This window comes from Heptranchias perlo, chromosome 22, assembly GCF_035084215.1.
Source record: "Heptranchias perlo isolate sHepPer1 chromosome 22, sHepPer1.hap1, whole genome shotgun sequence".
Lineage (NCBI taxonomy): Eukaryota > Metazoa > Chordata > Chondrichthyes > Hexanchiformes > Hexanchidae > Heptranchias > Heptranchias perlo.
This window is the reverse complement of record NC_090346.1, coordinates 32,677,900-32,684,470: the sequence shown is the minus strand read 5'-3', so window position 1 is coordinate 32,684,470 and position 6,571 is coordinate 32,677,900. Positions and strand designations below refer to the sequence as shown.

Genomic DNA, 6,571 nt, shown 5'->3' with positions numbered 1-6,571 from the left:
TTTTAATGAGCGCGCGCGGCGCCTCACAGGCCCAGCCGCGTTTGGTCGGTGCGGTAATGGGCGCAGCGCCTGGTACAGTCACCCTGGCAATTGGCTGTGGCGGTTTGATGTGTTCAGGTAGTTCTTTTACAAGAAGTAAACGTTTCCTCAATTCGTGCTGTAAATATTATCGAGTTGTGGTAGAGTTCTAGTCGCCGGTGATAATTTTTGATTCTAAAATAAAGACAAAATGCTGGTAACAGGCAGCAGATCCCCAGCATCAGAACACTGCAAACGGTAACCCCTCTGTGTGTTCAGTCGCTTGTGTGATTCTAGCATTTTGTATTTTTGTTTGTTCTTAGGATCAAGGGGAAGTTGGTAAGATCACATTTATTGGCCATCCCTAGTTGTCCTGAGAAAGTGGTGGTGGGCCTTCTTGAACCACTGAAGTCATTATGCTGCTGGTACTCCCCATGATGGTGCCAGGTAGGGAACTCCAGGATATAGATCCAGTGACATTGAAGGAATGGTAACATCTGGCAAGTCAGGATAAAGCTCTAGTTAGACCAGCTTCAAGAGCATCTTCTCTGATCATCTCTTTGATTGTAAAAGTCTCATAGTGAAAATTAAAAAGCTGTATACATCTCCTACTCATAGACGCTATGCACATAAAATTCACATTTTATCTCCCATTACATTCTCAAGCATGATTCCACACAACTTGTTTCAAATGAGTTTTCTGGCGGTATGTAAACCCCTCTACAGCATGTTGAACCAATGATACTTGTGCAGTATGCAGCACACCAATGATACTTGTGCTGCATACTTGCTGTGCACAAATTGGCTGCTGTGTTTCCTACATTACAACAGTGACTGCACTTCAAAAGTACTTAATTAGCCGTAAAATGCTTTGGGACGTCCTGAGGTCGTGAAAGGCGCTATATAAATGCAAGTCTTTCTTTTTACAGATCAGCTGTGATGTAATTGAAGAGTGGAACAGGCTTAAGGGACTGAATAGCCTACTCCTGTTCCTATGATAGAGTTTGCTGATGATACAAAGCTAGGTATGAAAGTAAACTGTGAGGAGGACACAAAGGGCTCAATTTTGAAATGGTGGTGGGTTGGCGGCGGCGGGGGGGCGGGGGGTGAAGATGTGCGTGGCAAACCCGAATTTTAAAAAAATTACCGTTTCCGACCCGATCGCAATTGATGGTGATTAAAGTTCTTTCCGGGTTTCGCGCCCGGCGGCTCCTGATTGACAGGCTGGCTGCCGACAGGAGCTGCAATGCTGAGGTGGGGGTGGGGGGGAGAGAAAGAGAGAGAGTGAGACGTCATTGAACCCAACGAGACTGCAAAGGTATATAGACAGGTTAAGTGAGTGGGCAAGTAGGTGGCAGATGGAGTATAATGTGGGGAAATGTGAGGTCATTCACTTTGGTAGGAAGAATAGAAAAACAAAATATTTTTTAAATAATGAGCAACTATTAATTGTTGGTGTTCAGAGAGATTTGAGTGGCCTCGTACAAGAAATACAAGTGTAGGTACAGCAAGCAATTAGGAAGACAAATGGCATGTTGGCCTTTATTGCATGGGGGTTAGAGTACAAGAGTAAAGAAGTCTTGCTACAGTTGTACAGGGCATTGGTGAGATCACACCTGGAGTACTGTGTACAGTTTTGGTCTTCTTTCATTCAATTCCCGGAATGACCATATCCCTGGGCCTCGACTTACAGTGGCCGCCTCCACTGTCCTGGACTCCCTGAGCGAATGAACAACAGTACCCATACCAGACCTCCCGCTTTGACGCTTCCACCATTGGTCGACGGCAAGTCCATCCCCGCCTTCCTACACCAATTGGAAAGTGAACAGACTCCTCGTTGCCTGATTGGATGATTCTTGACTGTCGGTCAAACAGCCTTTTTCCCATCTCCAATATTTTTATAACTAGAAACAAAAATGTTCAAAGAGAATTTTAAAAACACACTGTTCTTTTTAATGCATCTATGATTTTTCTCCTGGGTTGCTTGTAGCAGTGTCTGGGAGATTAATCTTTAATTCCTGGAGACTCCAGGACAATCCAGGAGGTTTGGCAACCCAAAGACGGGATGGTGAGTGAGATGGAGGGGAACTTGCAGGTGATGTTGTTCCCACGACAATGCTGCTCTTGTCCTTCTTGATGGTAAGGTTGCAGAGGAGGGAGATGCCGTTGACGAACCTTAATAAGTTGCTGCAATGCATCCTGTAGATTGTACGTCCTGTAGCTGCAGTGCACTGATGGTGGAGGGGGGGAATATTGAGTTCAGTGACAGAAGTGCCGATCAAGGGAACTACTGTCCTGGATGATGCTGAGCTTTTTAATGTTGTTGCGGCTGAACCCATCGAAGCGAGTGGTAAGTATGCCATCACACTCCTAACTTGAGCCTTGTAGATGGTGGAGAGGCCTTGAGTAAGGAGATGAACCACTTGTCAGAGTACCCAGCCTCTGCCCTACTCTTGCTTCCACAGCATTGACATGGCTGGTCCACTTAAGCTTCTGGTCAGTAGTGTCCCCCAAAATATTGATGGTGATGCTGTTGAAGGTCAGGGGGAGATGGCTGACCTTTCTCTTGTTTGAGATGATCATTACCTGCCACTTGTCAGCCCAAGTCCTGCTGTATGCTGGCACGGGCGGCTTCATTATTAGGGGAGTTGTGAATGAAGCTGAACACTGTGAAAATGTTAGTAAACAGCCCCACTCCTGACCTTATGATGGAGGGAAGGTCATTGATGAAGCTGCAGAATGGTCAGACCAACGATGCTTTCCATCTTATAGATTTGTAGTTTTTTGTCCAACTATTGACTCAAAAACTTGTTAAAACATTGATCCCAGTTGGTAATGAGAGGTGATTTGCTGACAGTAGTCAATATTGATTACACTAATCGATGGGTGCAGAAGAAGCATGTTCTGTTATCAGCAGTTTAAAATGGGGCTGGACTTTTTTCCAAGTCCAAAATGGGACTTGTATACAGCAGCAGTTGGAAGCATAGTTTCTGATGTATGCCGTTGGTGAAAAGTTCATTGAAAACCTTTAGAACTTTTCTTACATAGGAACGGGAGTAGGCCATTCAGCCCCTCGAACCTGTTCCACCATTCAATTAGATCATGGCTGATCTGTATCTCAACTCCATCTACCTGCCTTGGTTCCGTAACCCTTAATACCCTTGCTTAACAATATATTGGTAAGTGTTATTCTCACTTTTAGCCTTTCAAGCAACTGTTCATTACTCCTTTTTGGACTTCATGGAATTCTCCCCATGCCTCAGGCTTCCAACATTTCTGTATCCCTCTTTTTCAGTGTTTTACGCTTTGTGTCCATAGAGAGCTACTGGCTGCATCATAGCGTCTAGTTGTCTGTTAAATTCTGCAAGATATGTCATTATTCTTCCAAGTCTTGCTCAACCTTCAGCTGTATTTCTCACTAAGGTCAATCTAAAGAAACAATTTGAATTTATATTGTGTCTTACCATGGTATCATAGTAGGTACAGCATAGGAGGAGGCCATTTGGCCCAACGTGCCCGTGCCTGCTCTTTGAAAGAGCTATCCAATTAGTCCAATTCCCCTGCTCTTTCCCCATATTTATAAAAGACTTTTGGGTTCCCTTTAATCTATTCTTTTGCTTTCTCCTTGCCCTTCTTATTCCCTTTTTTAGATCTCCTCTGTAATTTCTGTATTTAACCTGTTTCTCTACTGTATTATGAACCTTACATTCATCATAAGCCTCTTTTTTTCTGCTTTATCTTAATCTCTATATCTTTAGTCATCCAGGGAGCTCTAGCTTTGGATGCCCTTCCTTTCCCCCTTGTAGGGATGTGTTTGCTCTGTATCCGAACCAACTCCTCCTTGAAGGCCTCCCATTGTTCAATGATTGTTTTACCTACCAATTTTTGATTGCAGTCCACCTGGGCAAGATCCCTTTTCAACTCACTGAAATTTGCCCTCCCCCAGTTATGCATTTTCACATTTGATTGTTCTTTGTCCTTTTCCATAACTATTCTAAACCTAATGATATTATGATCACTGTTCCCCAAATGCTCTCCCACTGAATCATGCTCCACCTGCCCCACTTCATTCCCCAGAACTAGATCCAGCACTGTTTCCTTCCTGGTTGGGTGGAAACACACTTTTCCAAAAAGTTTTCTTGAATACATTTCAGGAATTCCTCCCCCTCTTTGCCCTTTACACTGTTACTGTCCCAGTCTGTCCCAGTCTCCCATTATCACTGCTTTATAGTTCTTGCATCTTTCTGTAATTTGCCTGCAAATTTGCTCCTCTAACTCCTTCCCACTATTTGGTGGCCTTCTATACACCAAGTAGCGTAATAGTTCCTCTATTGTTCCTTAATTCTAACCAAATAGATTCTGTCTTTGACCCTTCGACTACATCGTCCCTTTCCAGTGCTATAATAGTTTCTTTGATCAATACTGCAACAACCCCCCCACCCTTCCTTTCTTTCCTTCCCTATCTTTCCTGAATACCCTGTAGCCAGGAATATTAAGTACCCAATCCTCCCCTTCTTTGAAACAGGTCTCTGTTATTGCCACTATATCATAGTCCCAAGTGGCGACTTAAACCTGCAGGTCACCAACCTTATTTACCATGCTACATGCGTTTACGCACATGCACTCCAAACTCATCTTAGATTGCCGTGCATTTGCCCCCTGTCCGATTCCTCCTATTTCTGAATTATTCTGTACTCTAGTGCTATTTATCCCTCCCTGTCCTCTGTGCACCTTGTTTCTCCTCTCTAATGTTTCATTCTGGTGCCCATCCGGCTGTCAAATTAGTTTAAACCCTTCCCACAGCACTAGTTAACCTCCCCGCGAGGATGTTGGTCCCAGCTCTGTTGAGGTGCAACCCGTCCATCTTGGACAGATCCCTCCTGGTCCCAGTGCTCCAGGAATCTGAAGCCCTCCCTCCTGTACCATTGCTCCAGCCACGCATTAACTTGTCTTATCCTACTATTCCTATACTCACCAGTGCCTGGCACTGGGAGTAATCCAGAGATTACTACCTTTGAGGTCCTGCTTTTTAACTTCCTCTCTAGCTCCTGAAACTCTGACTGCAGGACCTCACCACTTTTCCTTCCCACGTCATTGGTTCCCACATGGACCACGACTCTGGCTGTTCCCCTTCCCCCCACCCCCCCCACAAAATGTTCTGCACCCTCTCAGTGATGTCCTTTACCCTGGCACCAGGGAGGCAACATACCGTGCGGGACTCACGTTAGCGGTTGCAGAAACGCCTGTCTGTCCCCTTGACGATCGAATCCCCTATAACAACTACTACATTTCTTTTGCCCCCTTGTGCAGTTGAGTCTCCACACGGTGCCGTGGATTTGCTCCTGATTGCACTCCTCCGAGGTGTCAGTACCCTCACTGGTATTCAACACTGAATAACGGTTTGTGAGCGCCACACTCCCAGGAGACTCCTGCACTGCCTGCCTGATCCTCCTGGTCTATCTGGTGTTCACCCACTCCCTCTCCGCCTGAACTCTGTAGCTGTGGGGTGACCACCTCCTGAAACGTGCTATCCACAAAACTCTCAGCTTCCCATAGGCACTGTAGTGACGCCAGCCGCCCCTCAAGCTCAGAAACTCTGAGCTCGAGCAGACGGCATCACTTCCTGCTTATGTGGTTTTCCATGACACATAAAGTGTTCTGGAGTTCCGACATGGCACAGGATGTGCATGAGACAGGCCCCAGCTGTCCTGCCATGTTAGCTACAATTATTTAAACTGTTTAGCTTTAAGGCAATTTACCGTTTATCTAACACTAAAACACTAACCACTAAAGACACAAACCACTAAGAACAATAACCACTAAAAACATTAACCAATGAACTAAATATTTACTGACTCACCCTCAGTGCTCCTCCTTGTCTGGTGACATCACTTTTTGACTCCTGTCTTTATGCTTTGCTCAGTCTTAGTCTTTTTAAAAAAACATTTATGTGTTTTTTCGTTTAAGTTTTAAAAGTTGATAGATCGGTTTATAGTTCCTTGGTTTGAATCATTTGGCATCTCCTTCTTCCTCTGCACCTAATTCCCACACTCACCAAATTCCCAATGAAAATCCTCACTGTTAACAATTCACTCCGTTGGAGGTTCACTCTCTCTTTGCCAACCTCTGCGCTCAAGCTTATGTCACCAGGGACCCCAAAGTGCTTTACAACTAATAGATTATTTTTTTGAAATACAGTCGCTATTGTTATGTAGGCAAATGTGGTAGTCAATTTTGCAGAGCAATGTCTCACAAACAGCAAGTAAACAAATAACAGTTTGATGGTGGTGCTGGTACAGAGAGGAATGATGGCTAGGACCACAGGTGAATTCCCTGCTCTTTGAATAGTGCCTTGAGGCCATAAGTCCACATGAGTAAGCAGGCAGGGGCAGGGTTTTACATCTCATCTGAAAGATGCCACCTCTGACAATACATCACTCCCGTACTACACAAGTTCTTAACTTTTCTGCATTTTACTTGTGCTCTGACCCAGGATTCTAAATAGAAGAATCTGACGACTTGTTGGATTGTCTGTTTATTTGTATGTCCACTC

The 6,571-nt window shown here is 44.7% G+C and overlaps 1 protein-coding gene and 1 long non-coding RNA gene across 4 annotated transcripts in view; one reads left to right on the top strand and one right to left on the bottom strand.

The window, feature by feature from the left end:
• rps15a (ribosomal protein S15a) overlaps positions 1-6,571 on the bottom strand; it is a 130,489-nt gene that overhangs the window by 83,299 nt on the left and 40,619 nt on the right. The window lies entirely within an intron of this gene.
• Positions 29-6,571, top strand: part of LOC137340632 (uncharacterized) — a 74,422-nt gene continuing 67,879 nt past the window's right edge. For all 3 annotated transcript variants that reach the window (XR_010966839.1, XR_010966841.1, XR_010966840.1), the window contains exons 1-2: positions 29-117; positions 342-465. This is a non-coding gene — a long non-coding RNA (uncharacterized lncRNA). The remainder of the gene's footprint in view (positions 118-341; positions 466-6,571) is intronic.